Genomic DNA, 15,334 nt, shown 5'->3' with positions numbered 1-15,334 from the left:
GTTCCTCTCACTCCTGTAATTAATAGGGGTACCAGGGCTTTAGGCCATTCTTTGGGCCATTTCCATGTTGTTATAATAGAAATGTCTGCCCCTGTATTCACTAATCCTGAAAATAGTTGCCCTTGTATATTAATGGAGAGCGAGGGCTTTTTGGTGTTAATAGCCACAGTCCAGAAAACATCACACTGGCCAGTGCTCCTGAACCCTGCATTCCCTCTTATTGTGGAGTTAGCTCCAGGAACCCAGTAGGGTAACAAAATAAGGTGAGCTATTCAGGTTCCTGGTGTTAATACATGAAAGCCCACAGCTTTAAGCATTACTTTATTTCTCCTTCAAAATCTGAGTCAATTACCCCTGGCATCACTTGTGTTCCTTTCATTGTTAAACTAGATCTTCCAATCACTAAATCTACTTTCCCCTCTGGCAAAAGGCCATACACTTCTGTAAGAACTAAACAAACATTATCAGGCTCCTTAAGGGTTAATTCTGTGGTGGTGATAAGATTCTGGCTGGCACTCCCTGCTGTGGAGTCTTGGGGGTCTCCAACCATTTCTTTGAACCTCCACGTGGTAAATTGGGCCTTTGTCAACACTGTTTTTACTAGCGCTGTCCAGTCCCAGGGAGTCATCAGACAACTACCAGCTATTCCCTCCAACATTCCTATAGTAAAGGAACTTTTTAAACCATTCTCCTTTATGCTTTGCCTGAATTCTTTGAAAACCTGATAGGGCAAACATTTGTGCACAGGTTGTTGACCTGGCTGTATTATAGCTGGGAAAGCCCCAAGGTTGCCCACTTTCCTGGCCTCTATAAAACAGCCCTCAATTGCTGGGTGTGGTGAGGCTAAGAAATCCTCCAGAAAAGGTGGAGGAGAAGGAGGGGAACTTCCCTCCTTTGTCAACCATGCGGGAGTGGTGGGCTCTGGAGTTTTCTCCAAAGGGAAGTTTGGAGCACCTTCTTGCTGGGACTTATCTCCTGAGTCAGCTGCTGTAATGCTATAAATACCAGTCACCATAAAGAAGTGTCCAGGTGGAAATTGTACACCCTAAATCTTTGCACACCCTAAAAGTTTCCCCTACTTTGAACCACATGTCAGAATCCAATGTTCCCTCCTTAGGGAACCATGGGCATAACTTCTGTATATCACTGAGCTGCTTTCAGCAGCTGTTATAAGACTCATGCATAAAGTCACTGAAAAATCCCGACCCCATGTTTTCTTACTGAAAACCCCTCATGACACTGAATATTCTGGCAGCTGTCCCAAGCCGGCACCGCTGGCTCAAGAAAACTCTTTCTCGAGTGAAGTTTATTTTGGATCCAGATCACTACTCCCCTTTCGCATACCGTTACGTTGCTGGTCGTGTGGAATCTCTCCACTGTGTACCTGAATCATGTCGGGGGGTCACCACTTGCCATCTCTCTACCTGCTGGGATTTGTGCAATGCATTGAAAATATAAGCACACACTGCTTGGAGTGAGGGGAAGCTTTGCAAGGGGGCAAATGAATCTTTGAATGCAGTCCCATTTATTTGCAGATTGGTACCTCCAGGTTACAAGAGGAATTATGTAAATTATTTCCTTGAGATGACGTTTCTGCAAACCATATATACCATAGCTTTGTCTCTTGACTTCTACGGGCAGAGACTTTGAAACCAAAAGAAAACAAACCCTTACAAGATTACAAAATGTCCATTTTCCAACCCTTCAACGCCACAATTTTTTTTTTTTTTTTTTTTTTTTTTTTTTTTTTTTTTTTTTTGTGGAACAGCTTTTGGTCTGCTACTAGACATTAGTAGAGACTGAATGCCTAATCATAGGTGACCAGGCCATCAGAGCTGCCCATCACAAACTGAGTGTTACCTGACCCACTAACCTGTGGAGTTGGACATACATGCAGCACTCTGTCATCATAAGGAGTAGTAGATATGATATGAGGCCCAAGAGGGTTCTGGAGACATGTTATACACACACACACACACACACACACACACACACACACACATGGCCCAAATACCCATGGTCCCCACTCCTGCTACTCTGCTTTCTGTCTCTCAGCCTGCACCTGTGACCTCAAGGAGACTTCCCCATGACCAGTTGACAAATGAAGAAAAGCTTAGACCTGAGTGACAGGTGATTCTGTGTGGAATGCAGGCACAACCCGGAGTGGACAGTGCAGCATGACAACTCATTTTAGGATGTGCCTGAAGGACAGCAGCAAAGGAAAATCCCCCAGTAGGAAGAAATTCAAACAGCGCACCTAGTTATTTATTTTTCCTGAAAGAAAAAATAGCCAAACATAGGATTATATGCTAAGTCAGGGACCCTGGCCAATGGTTTATCTGGATGCTCAGGAATATGACTGAAAAATTAGTGACAAAGTCTGGGGCAGACACACATGAATAGACCTTTCTGAATGGACAGAAAATGTGAAAATATTTTAGTCCCATGTGAATGTTCACCAAAGGGTAACCTCAGCACAGGAGGATTTTAATAAGAGGATAGCATGACCCCTCTGGATACTAGTCAGCCTCTTTCCCCAGGCATTTCTGTCATCACACACTGGGCTCATGAACTAAGTGCTTATGATGACAGGGATGAAGGTTATGTATGGGCTGAGCAACATGGACTTTACTACACACCAAGGTTGATGTGACTACAGCCACTGCCAAGAGACCAAGTTACCAATGGCAGAAACCAACATGGAGTTTCTGATAGAGCTCCTGTCCCAGGGGTGATCACCCAGTTACCCAGTAGCAGGTTGATTACACTGTACTGCTTCCCTCATAGGTGGTACGGTGTTTAGCTCTCACTGGAATAAACAACATGAATATGGATTTGCCTTTGCTACAGGCCCTGTTTCTGCCCAAACTACCATACTTGGACTTACAGAATACCTTACTGACCACGATGGCATTCCACATAAAATTGCTTCTGAACAAGAAACTCACTTCACTAAAAAAGAAAGTGTGGCAGTGGGCCCATGTTCATGCCATTCATTGGCCTTACCATGTTTCCTACCATCCTGAGGCAGTTGGCTTGATAAAAAGAGAGTGGAGTGGCCTTTTCATGACTCAGTTCAGAGCCAATTATCTGGTGATACTTTTGGGGGTGGGGCAATGTTCTCCAGGAGGTTGTGTATGTTCTGAAACACTATCCACTATAAGGTGAGGAAGAAGTACAATACTAGTACATTGAAGACTACAATAAATTGCTGAAAGAAATCAAGGAAGATCTCATTTCATGGGGTGGGGAGGAATCCAATGCTCATGGTTTTATTCTGTTAAGATGGAAATGCTTCACAAATAGGTGTAAAAAGCCAACACATTTCCCAGAAAAGTTCAAGTTGGTATTTTGCAGAAATTGTCACCCAAACCAAAATTCATGAGTAAAATGCAAGGCTCTCAGAATAGACAAAGGAATCTTCAGGGGGAAAAAAAAAGAACAAAGTTGGAAATATGAGAATCTGCAAGAAACACAAGAATTGATATAAAGAGCATGTAAAATGAAGACATAAAAAGAAAGGACATCCTGCCATTTGCAACAACATGAATGGAACTTGAGAGCATTAAGTTAAGTGAAACAAATGATATAAAAAAGTCAAATACTGCCTGGGCCAATTTGTTCAGTTAGTTGGAACATCATCCTGTACACCAAAAAGAGATGCAGATTCGATTCCCAGTAGGAGCACATATTTAGGTTGTGGTTTGTTTCCCCATTCAGTGCATGTACAGGAGGCAACCAATTGATGTTTTTCTCTCATATTGATGTATCTTCCTCTCTCTCCCTTTCTTTCTCTCTAAAATCAATAAACATATCCCTGGATGAAAACCATTAAGTTCAAAAACATATATTAAAAGTAAACCAATAAAATGATGTGCTGACATCTATATAATCTTATTAAATAAAAATAAAATGAATCAATAAAAATTTAAAACAAATACAAAATAAAACCACTGAACATGTAGAAACAGAGTTGGTGGTTGCCAGGGATGAGGGGTGAGCAAATGGGCCGAGATTGGTCAAAGGCTACAAACTTTGAGTTGTGAGATTAATAAATTCTGCAGATATAAGGTACAGCATGGCATCCAGCCAGTGGGGCTCAGTGATTGAGCATTGACCAATGCGCCAAGAGTCTGCTGGTTCTATCCCTGGTCAAGGCACATGGCGGGGGTTGCAGGCTCGACATCCAGTAAAGGCCATGTGGAAAGTGGCTGATTGATGTTTCTCTCTTATTGATCTTTCTATCTCTCTCTTCCTCTCCCTTTCTCTCTCTCTTAAAAAAGTAATGAATGAAAAAATATTTAAAAAATAATAGTAATATACAGTATGGTAATTAGTTGTCAGTACTGTATTTTTCTAAATTTTTTTTATTGATTTAATTTTGTTAGAGATGTTTTTCTTTTTTCCCCAATTGACACCCTTTTCCAATTCCCTCCTCCACCACCCCATCCCCAGCTTTGTTGTCTATGTCCATTGGTTTACATACATGAATATAAGTTCTATGGTTTATCTCCTCACTCCTCCCCCACCCCCTCTTCTGGGGTTTGTCAGACTGTACCCTATTTCTATGTCTCTGGGTCTATTTTATTCATCAGTTTCTTTTGTTCATTATATTCCACAAATAAGTGAGATCACGTGATATTTGTCTTTCTCTGCTTGGCTTGTTTTGCTTAGGATAATATTCTCCAGGTCCCTCCATATTGTCTCAAAGGATAAGAGATCTTTCTTTCTTACAGCTGCATAGTACTCCATTGTGTATATGGACCACAGCTTTTTATTTTAAATTAATTAATTTATTTTTGTTACAGATGTTTCTCCTTTTTTCCCATTGACTCGCCCTTCCCCTCCCTCTCTGCCCTGTCCCCAGCTTTGTTGTCCATGTTCATTGTTCATGTAAATTCTGTGGTTTATCTCTCTACCACCACCCCATTTTCGGGGGATTGTCAGTCTTTAACTCACTTCCATGTCTCTGGTACTACTGCATTCCTCAGACTGTTATGTTCATTATATTCCACAAATAAGTGAGATCATATGATGTTTGTCTTTCTCTGTTTGGCTTGTTTTGCTTAGCATAATATTATCCAGGTCCCTACATGTCGTCAAAAAAGGATAAACGATCTTTCTTTCTTACAGCTGCATAGTACTCCATTGTGTATATGGACTACAGCTTTTTTATCCATTTGTCTACTGATGGACACTTGGGCTATTTCCAGATCTTAGCTATTATAAATAGTGCTGCTACAAACATGGGGGTGCATATATTTTTTCTGATTGGTGTTTCAGCTTCTTAGGATATATTCCTAGAGGTGGGATCACTGGGTCAAATGGAAGTTCAATTTTTAATTTTTTGAGGTAACACCATATTGTTTTCCATAGTGGCTGCACCAGTCTGCATTCCCACCAGCAGTGTACTAGAGTCCCCTTTTATCCACAGCCTCACCAACACTTGTTGTTTGATGATTTGTTGATGGTGGCATTCTGACAGGTGTAAAGTGATACCTCATTGTTGTTTTAATTTGCATCTCTCTGATGATTAGTGATGTTGAGCATTTCTTCATGTGTTTCTTATCCATTTGTATGTCCTGTTTGGAGAGGTGTCTATTTAGTTCCTCTGCCCATTTTTTAATTGGGTTGTCTTCTTTTTGTTGAGTTGTATGAGCACTCTATATATTGGAAATTAACCCCTTATCTGATATATCATTAGCAATTATGCTCTCCCATACAGTGGGTTGCCTTTCCATTCTGATGATTGTATTTTTTGCTGTGCAGAAGTTTTTGAGTTTGATGTAGTCCCATGTGCTCATTTTCTCCTATGTTTCTGTTGCGTTAGGAGATGTATCAGTGAAAATTGTGCTGCATAGAATGTCTGAAATTTGGTTGCCTAAAGTTTTTTCTAGTATTTCTATGGATTCATGAGTCACATTTAAGTCTTTTATTCATTTGGGGTTTATTCTTGTGTATGGTGTAAGTTGATGGCCTAGTTTCATTTTTTTGCATGTAGCTGTCCAATTTTCCCAATACCATTTATTAAAGAGGCTGTCTTTACTCCACTGTACAGTCTTGCCACCTTTTTCAAATATTAATTGAGCATATTGTCTTGGGTCCATTTCTGGGTTCTCTGTTCTGTTCCACTGGTCTATCTGCCTGATCTAGTGCCAGTACCAGATTGTTTTGATTACAGTGGCTTTGTAGTATATCTGAAATCTGGTAATGTGATCCCTCCTACTTTGTTCTTCCTTTTTAAGATTTCTGTGGCTATTAAATGTTTTTTTTTGGTTCCATATGAACTTTTGAAGTATTTGTTCTAGTTCTGTAAAATATGTCATTGATATTTTGATGGGGATTGCATTGAATCTATAGATTGCTTTGCGTAGTATGGACATTTTAATGATGTTAATTCTTCCAGTCCATGAAGATGGTATGTGCCTCCACTCTTTTATATTATCCTCTATATGTTTTATTTCAATGACCTGTAGTTTCTGCGAATAGGTCCTTTATTTCTTTGGTTAAGTTTATTCCTAGGTATCTTACTATTTTTTGCTACGATGGTAAATGGGATTGTTTTCTTAGTTTTTTTTCTGTGAGTTCATCATTGATGTATAAGAATGCCATCCATTTCTTGACATTAATTTTGTATCCTGCTACTTTGTCAAATTCATTTATTAAGTCTAATAAGATTTTGATAGAGTCTTTGGGGTTTTCTACGTATAGTATCATGTCATCTGCGAATAATGACAGTTTCACTGCCTCCTTTCAATTTGGATCCCTTTTATTTTTGCTTCCTGTCTGATTGCTGTGGCTAAGATTCCCAGTACAATGTTGTGTAAGAGTGGCAAAAGTGGGCATCCTTGTCTTGTTCCTGTTCTTAAGGAAAATGCTTTTAGGTTTTGCCCATTGAGTATGATGTTGGCTGTAGGTCTTTCATATATGGCCTTTATTATGATGAGATATGATCCCTCTATTCCCAAATTGCTCAGCGTTTTTATCAGACATGGATGCTAGAAATTGTCCAAGGCTTTTTGGGCATTTATTGCTATGATCATGTGGTTTTTATTCTTCATTTTGTTTATGTGGTGTATCACATTTATTGATTAGTGAATATTCTACCAGCCTTGCATTCCTGGAATGAATCCCACTTGGTCATGATGAATAATTTTGTTGATGTATTGCTGGATCCGATTTGCTAGTATTTTGTTCAGGATTTTGACATCTATGTCCATCAGGGATATTGGCCTGTAGTTTTCTTTCTTGGTAATGTCTTTTTCTGGTTTTGGAATTAGAATTATGCTGGCTTCATAAAACAAGTTTGAAAGTCTTCCTTCTTCTTGAAATTTTTGAAATAGTTTGAGGAGAATGGGTGTTAGTTCTTCTTTGAATGTTTGGTAAAAAGCCCCATGAAGCCCCATGAAGCCATCTGGGCCTGGGCTTTTGCTGGCTGGGAGAGCCTTGATTACCTCTTCAATTTCCTTAGTTGTTATTTGTTTGTTCAAGTTTTCTATCTCTTCCTGGTTCAGTTTGGGAGACTATGTGTTTCTAGAAATTTGTCCATTTCACTTAGATTGTTGAATTTGTTGCCATATAATTGTTCATAGTAGTTGTTAATGATCTTTTGTATTTCTGTGGTGTCAGTTGTCACTACTCCTCTTTCATTTCTGATTCTGTGTATTTGGGTTCTCTCTCTTTGTTTCTTGGTGAATCTAGCTAAGGTTTTATCAATCTTGTTTATCTTTTTGAACAACCAGCTCTTTGTTTCATTGATCCTTTGAATTGTATCTTTTTTTTTTTTTTTTGACTCTATATTATTTATTTCTTCTCTGATCTTTACTATTTCCTTTTTTCTACTTACTCTGGGGTTTTCTTTTTGTTTGCTCTCTAGTTCTTTAAGTTGTGTGGTTTGATAGTTTTTTAGATATTTTTTTGTTTCTTGAGGTAGGCCTGTAGTGCTATGAACTTCCCTCTCAGAAGTGCTTTCACTGAATCCCATAGATTTTGTGTTGTTATGTGTTCATTTTCATTGGTTTCTAGGAAGTGTTTAATTTTTTCCTTGATCTCCTCAGTAACCCATTCATTGTTTAATAACATGCTATTTAGCTTTTATGTGTTCCAATGTCTTTGCATGTTCTTGTTGCAATTGATTTCTAGTTTCATGTCATTGTGATCTGAGAAGATGCTTGATATGATTTCAATCTTCTTGAACTTTTAGAGATATAGTTTGTGTCCTAATATGTGGTCTATCTTTGAGAATGTCCCATATGCACTTGAGAAGAATGTGAATTCTGTAGTTTTGTGGTGTAATTCTCTGTAGATATCTATTAAATTTATTTGGTCTAGTGCTTCACTTAGAGTCTCTGTTTTCTTGCTAATTTTTTCTCTAGAGGATCTTTCTAGTAATGTCAATGGGGTGTTAAAGTCCCCTAGTATAATTGTATTGCTTTCAATTTCTCCTTTGAAGTGTCCAGAAGATTTTTAATATATTTTGGTGCTCCTATATTGGGTTCATATATGTTTACCAAGGCTATATCTTCCTGTTGATACATCCTGTTATAGATCCTTTCAATATTATGTAGTGGCCTTCTTTGTCTCTAGTTATGGCCTTCATTTTGAAACCTACTTTATCAGGTATGAGTATTGCTACTCCTTTGTTTTTCCTTTCCGTTCGCTTGGAAGATTTTTTCCATCTCTTCACTTTCAACCTATGTGAGTCTTTTGTTGTGAGGTGGGTCTCTTGTAAACAACATATAGATGAGTCATGCTTTCTTCTCCAGTCAGCTACTCTGTGTTTTTTTATTGGAGCATTAATTCCATTTACATTTAAGGTGATTATTGATACGTATTCACTTATTGCCAGTTTTCTTTAGTGTGGTTCTATTTTTCTTCCTATTTTTCTTGCTGATTATATCAGTCCTTTTAACATTTCTTGCAGTGGTGGTTTTGTGCTAATGTATTCCCTTAGCCTTTTTTGTCTGGGAAGTTCTTTATTTGACCTTCTCTTTTGAATGATATCCTTGCTGGGTAGAGTAGACTTAGATTCAGGGATTCAGATCCTTGTTTTCATTACCTTGAATACTTTGTGCCATTCCCTTCTGGCCTGTAGTGTTTCCATTGAGAAGTCAGCTGAGAGCCTTATGGGAGTTCCTTTGTCGATAACCTGTTGCTTCTCTCTTGCTGCCTTTAGGATTCTCTCTTTGTCTTCAATTTTTGTCATGTCAATTACTATGTGTCTTGGTGTGGGTCCGTTTGGGTTCTTCTTACTTGGGACTCTCTGTGCTTCTTGAATTTGAATGCCTTCTTCTTTTACCAAATTAGGGAAGTTTTCTGTCACTATTTCTTTGAATATATTCTCTAACCCTTGCTCATTTTCTTCTTTTCTTGGGACTCCTATGATGTGAATGTTATTATGTTTTTAGTTGTTTCACAGTTCTCTTAAGCTGTCTTCCTGCTTTTTAATTGTTTTTTTTTTTTTCTGTTGGTTTTGATTGGTTGATTTTTTTTACCCTATCTTCTAATTCACTGATCCGGTCCTCTGCTTCCTCTACTTTGCTATTTAGACTTTCCAATTTGTTCTTTATTTCTGATATGTCATTCTTCATTTCTTCTTGCTGGTTTTTAATTTTCAACTGGTAGATTTTCAACATTTGTATGTCTTTACTCATGGTGCTCATGTCCTTATACATGCTGTTGAGCTTCCTCAAGATCATGGCTCTGAATTCTAGTTCTGTTAACTTACTTAACTACATCTCATTTACCTCATCTTTGGTAGAGGTCTCTTTTTCTTTTATTTGGCCTTTGTTTCTGTGTTTCACCGTTTTGGCTATCACAGTGGGCTTTGGAGCCTGCCAAATTTTCCCTGTGGGTATTGGTGTTCTGCTGTTTGTGGTTCCCTCTCCTGGTTTGAATGAGCCAGGAAGGACCCACGTTAAACATGACTGTGGAGTCTTACTTTCCTGGTTAGAGTTCCTAGCCCAGGGTTGGTACAGTTTTCTTCTTGTTTTTTGGGTGGAGGTTATCATGAGGGAGTTAGCTAAAGAGCCTTGGCTTCTCAGTTGAATGAAAAATTCCCTCAGGTGCTCAGAGTAAGAGGATTTCTTAGGGTGGTGCAGATGCTGGTTTTTAATGGACCTCAATTAGCATTTCAATAGCCACCAGGTGGTGTTGAATCTCCAAGGGAGGGTCCACCACCTCTCCTCAGAGCCCTGGGAAGGAGTAAGGTGACCACAGTCCTGCATGGCCACAACTCAGCAACAGCTCTGAGTGCTCTCCAAATCCTGAGTGTCCCTATACAGTCCCAGTCCAGTCCACCCTCCCTCTGCCAGAGTCCAAGGTAAGTGGCTGTGGCTATTTTAGCCTCTGTCCCAGCTCTACACTGTGGAGCTGCTTGAGAGTTTAACTGGAGAGCGCTGCTCACAGCTAAGGCCGCTGCTCACAGCCAAGGCCCCTGCTCCCAGCTAAGGCCTCTGCTCACGGCCAAGGTTGCTGCCAACAGTGGGCTCCCAGTCCCCCTCTCGCATCTTTGCAAGCCTACCAGGATTGAGTCAGTGTCCCTGGTTATGTGGTCCTCTAAGCTGCTTTTCTGTTGCTTTTTCCTGAAAATTTGTCTTTATTTTTGTTATAATTTTAATTTGGTCCTGGGATTTGGTCTGTGTAGCTTCCATTCACTCCACCGCCATTTTGGAATCTCTGTACCACAGCTTTTTATCCACTCATTTATTGATGGGCACTTGGGCTGTTTTCAGAGCTTAGTGATTGTAAATACTGCTGCTATGAACCTAGGGATACATATATTCTTTCTGATTGGTATTTCAGGCTTTTTAGGGTATATTCCTAGAAGTGGGATGACTGGGTCAAATGGCAGTTCAGTTTTTAACTTTTTGAGGTAACACCATAATGTTTTTCATAGTGGCTGCACCAGTCTGCATTCCCACCAGCAGTGAACTAGAGTCCCCTTTACTCCACACCCTCGCCAGCACTTATTTTCTAATGATTTGTTGATGGCAGCCATTCTGACAGGTGTGAGTTGATAACTTCATTGATGTTTTCATTTGCATCTGTCTGATGATTAGTGACGCTGAAAGTAGTTATGTGTTCTTAGAAGAAGCCAGGGCATTGAGGGTCCAGGCTCCAGCTTGCTCCCCTCTTCATCAGTTGGAGGAGAAAAGTTTGTGAATTGGGCCTCCAAGTTTGGGGAGACCTGAGCTTGCGGTGAGGGGTGACAAAGAAGATTCATTTGAGCTTCCCCCATGGAGCTCACCCAGCCTGCAGAGGACCTCAGCCTGACTCAGCAGCCCCCCACCACAGAATTTGGAGACTCTGAAGACCCCAGGGTCTTCAGATGGCTCAGAAACAGTGGTGCTCAATCTCTTCCCCTGCACTCCGGAGCCTGGGAATCCTGAATTGGATGCTGGTGCTTCTTCACCTCAGGCCAGTTCCATGAAACACTCCATGACCCTCACCAACTGGCAGCAGGGAAATGAAGTCTCAGCCCTGCCAGCCACCCTAGACTCTCTGTCCATCCAGGGAGAGCTTGCGGCCCAGGGAGAGCTGAGCCAGCTGAAGGAGCATCTGCGAAAAGGCGACAACCTCATCAACAAGCGGGACGAACGTGGCTTCACTCCCCTCATCTGGGCCTCAACCTTCAGAGAGATTGAGACCGTCCAATTCTTGCTTGAGTGGGATCAGGAGAGTGCCCTGTCTTTGGCCAGCACAGGTGGCTACACAGACATTGTGGGGCTGCTGCTTGAGCGTGACATGGACATCAACATCTATGACTAGAATGGAGGGACACCACTGTTGTAAGCCACCCTACATGTGAAGTGTGTGGAGGCCTTGCTGGCCCGAGAGGCTGATCTCACCACTAAAGCTGACTCTGGCTACACCCCAATGGACCTCACTGTGGCTCTGGGATACCGGAAAGTGAAACAGGTGATTGAAAATCACATCCTAAAACTCTTCCAGAATAACCTGGTGCCCGACGATCCCAAGTGAAGGCCACCTGCCCCACATGGACTCAGACACTCAGGGAAAAAAACAGTTGACCCAGAGTTGGGGGAAACCCGCAACTGGCTTCAAAGGCAGCTCTTGGATAGACAATGGGAGGGGATCATTCCCAGCAGAAATCAATAAACCTGTGCATATCTGGAAAAAAAAAAGAAAGTAGTTATGTGTTCTTTTAGTCTCAGCCTATTAATAGTGATGGTATAAGAATGTCTGAGTACTTAGCCTGGGTTCATACTATTTTGGCCAGCACTCACTGATATTTCCCTATCCAGAGCCTACCTTGTGGTCTTTCACTCACCTTTGTGGTTTCTACTAGGATAGTAAAATGCACCTTAATAAATACCATTAGTAAAATTTAAAGATCAAGGTTTATTACTCACAAGCCCTGAGTGGGCAGAACATGTGAATCTATTGGGGCCCATAAAAAGCTCACTAATGAGTGACCTCAGTAGAGGAGGATTTTAATAATCCAGTAAATAGGATGACCCATTCAGTTTCTTCCCTTAGACCAGTTGTTCTCAACCTTCCTTGTGCCACAACCCTTTAATGCAGTTTCTCATGTTGTATGTGGACGTATCTGCATGTGGGTGGACCCACCTGGAAATGGATAGAGGAGCGGTGTCTTGGTTCCTAAGACCATCAGAAATATGTGTTTTCTGATGGTCTTAGGCATCCCCTGTGAAAGGGTCATTCAACCCCCAAAGCAGTCACAACCTACAGGTTGAGAACTGCTGCCCTAGACACTCCTGCCAGTGCCCAATGAATAAAGTGGCCATAATGGCAGGTATGAAGATTATGGATGGGCTCAGCATCATGCACTTTCACTCACCAAGCTTGACCTCCCACAGGCACTGCTGAGTGCCAAATATGCCAGGAACCTGGAGGAAAACAGGGTCTCTGATATGGCACCATTCCCTAGGGCAATCAGGCAGCTATCCTGTAGCAGGTAAGTATATTGAACATTGTCTACCATGGGAGGGGCAGAGTTTTGTTCTTAATAGGTTAGACAGCTCCTCTGGATACTTATTTGTCTTCTTTTCACACACTGTTTCAATTAACTACCATTTTTAGTCCCTTGTCCACCATTATAGTATTCCATTCAGCATTGCTTCTTATCAAGGGACCCACTGCCCAAAAAATGAAGTATGGCAATAGGCCCATACTCATAAAATTTTCTGGTCTTTCTGGGTTCCCATTATCCTGAGGAAGCTGACTTGATGGAACAGAATTGGCACTACCTAGGTGGCAATACCTTGCAGGGTTGGGATAGTGTTCCCAGGAAGCTGCTCAGGCTCTAAATCAGTGTCCATTATGTAGCACTAGTTTCCCCATAGCCAGGATTCACAAATCCAGCAATCAAGGGTGGACATGCACCTGGCACCACCCACTATTACCATTGCTACCCCTAACAATCCATTAACATAATTTATGCTTCATATTCTAGGAGGCTTTGTTCTGAAGGTAAGAAAATTTCCACCAGGAAACACATTGATTTCACTGGCCTGGAAATTAAGATTGCCACCCAGCCACTTACATCTCATGCCTCTGAATCAACAGGAAAAGAAGAGAGCTTCTGTACATTCTGGATATCCAATGGTAAATTGGACTTCTATTCCACAATGGAGGTAAGGAATATAAGAGATTCCTTAGGAATACAGGAGATTCCTTAGGGATTTCATGGTATTACCATGCCCTGTGATAAAAGTCAATGGAAAACTATAAGAAAGAAATCCAGCCATGACTACTGATGGCCCTGTTCCTTCAGGAATGAAGGTTAGGATCATCTGATCAGGCAAAAAACACGACCAGCTGAGGTGATTGCTGAGAGCAAAAGAAATATGGAAGCAGGAAAGGGAAAAGGGCAGTTATAAATACCAGCTGCAAAATCATAAATTTGTTTGTTATATTTCTTTCTTATTTAGTTATAAATTTGTTTGAGTGAGTGTGTATATTTTATATGTCAGTTAAATGTAAAAACAAAGATTGAATGACATGTGACCATTGCTGCAACCATGGTTCTCTTCTTGATGACCGTTGGGGCACTTTTGACAAATGGATACCCCAAGATGGAACAAGTTGTTCCTCCTCTGCTGTATCATAGGGACAAGAGTTATTAAATATTTGTACATGCAGGATCGGTTCTCAAGTGCTTCACAGTCCTGCAGTCAAAACCCTTCAGGTACCCTGCCTTCCCCCCTTAGAACCTGGCACATCTCTTTCTCTTTGGAGGTATAGTCTTACCTATCTTCCCTTAGAAAATCATGTTCCCAGATAGCTGTGCCATGTTACAAAGGCCCTGAGCTGTTGGGCATCAGGATTTATACTTAGCTCCTGGTTGCACAAAAATGCCCTCCCTGGCAGAGGCCAGCCCTGCTGTGCATCTAAATGACACTTGCAGTCTTCAGATGGAGAAAACTCAGAATTGATGAGTAATTAATCTTGGTCTTGCCTTTACAGGGTGTTTCCAGGGGGTGATGTTCAAAATGTCAGTTGGTATCCCTTTGGCTCCTGATCATGGAGGGGGTGAGCTCAGAGCAGTGTCTGTTTCCCACCCAGGTGGGAAGCATTTCAGTTTTATAATAGGTAAAACTGTGCCCACTCATGCCCATGGATAACCTTCTTGGTAACCTTCCCCTGATGGAGCCCCCTTCCCATTCTCTCATACTATATCTTTCAAAGCTTCCAACAGAAAGGATACACACACACACACACACACACACACACACACACACACACACCATGACATAACCACAGTACAAGACTGTAAAAGAACACAACCATCCCAGGGGACTACAAGCTCTACAGTCCTGGGCCCAGCTACCAATCTAGGACATGTCATGAACAATATGACTAAGTGTGTAAATTGGTCATTACCTGAGAATATACACTTCAGAACCATATGGCCCTTCCTGAAGTCACCTTGACCAGCAAGGGGGCATGAGGAGTTTTTCCCAGCCAAGGATACAAACACCTAGCCTGGCAACTGAGAACCCATCCCTGATCCATGAGGTCCAAGCCAGGATGGAGGTGCCATGATATAGCTGACAGAGAGTTTTGGGGACTCCAGGGAATTTCTATCTTAAACAAAATTGTATAAGGAAGGGAAGAGAGGCTGGACATCCTAGTTCACACAGAACATAAATTTTTATGGAATGAGGTCAAGCTGTAGAACTAAAAGCTGCACCATAAATATTTCTCCTAGAGAAGAAACCTGCAGGAAAAGAAATTGAGAGGTCATAAGCCAGGATCCCAGGAAGACTCAAATCTAGATAAAGGATGAACAGAGAACCTCTAGAAAGGGCCTGAGGATGGAAAGTCCTATCTGCCATTAGTTTATTTG

At 41.2% G+C, this 15,334-nt stretch overlaps 1 pseudogene; it reads left to right on the top strand.

Annotated features, from left to right (window-relative positions):
* Positions 1-11,237: 11,237 nt before the first annotated feature.
* LOC118616305 lies at positions 11,238-11,982 on the top strand (annotated as a pseudogene).
* Positions 11,983-15,334: the final 3,352 nt, after the last annotated feature.

This window comes from Molossus molossus, unplaced genomic scaffold (genome assembly GCF_014108415.1).
Source record: "Molossus molossus isolate mMolMol1 unplaced genomic scaffold, mMolMol1.p scaffold_m16_p_4, whole genome shotgun sequence".
NCBI lineage: Eukaryota > Metazoa > Chordata > Mammalia > Chiroptera > Molossidae > Molossus > Molossus molossus.
This window is presented reverse-complemented; position numbering and strand designations above follow the sequence as displayed.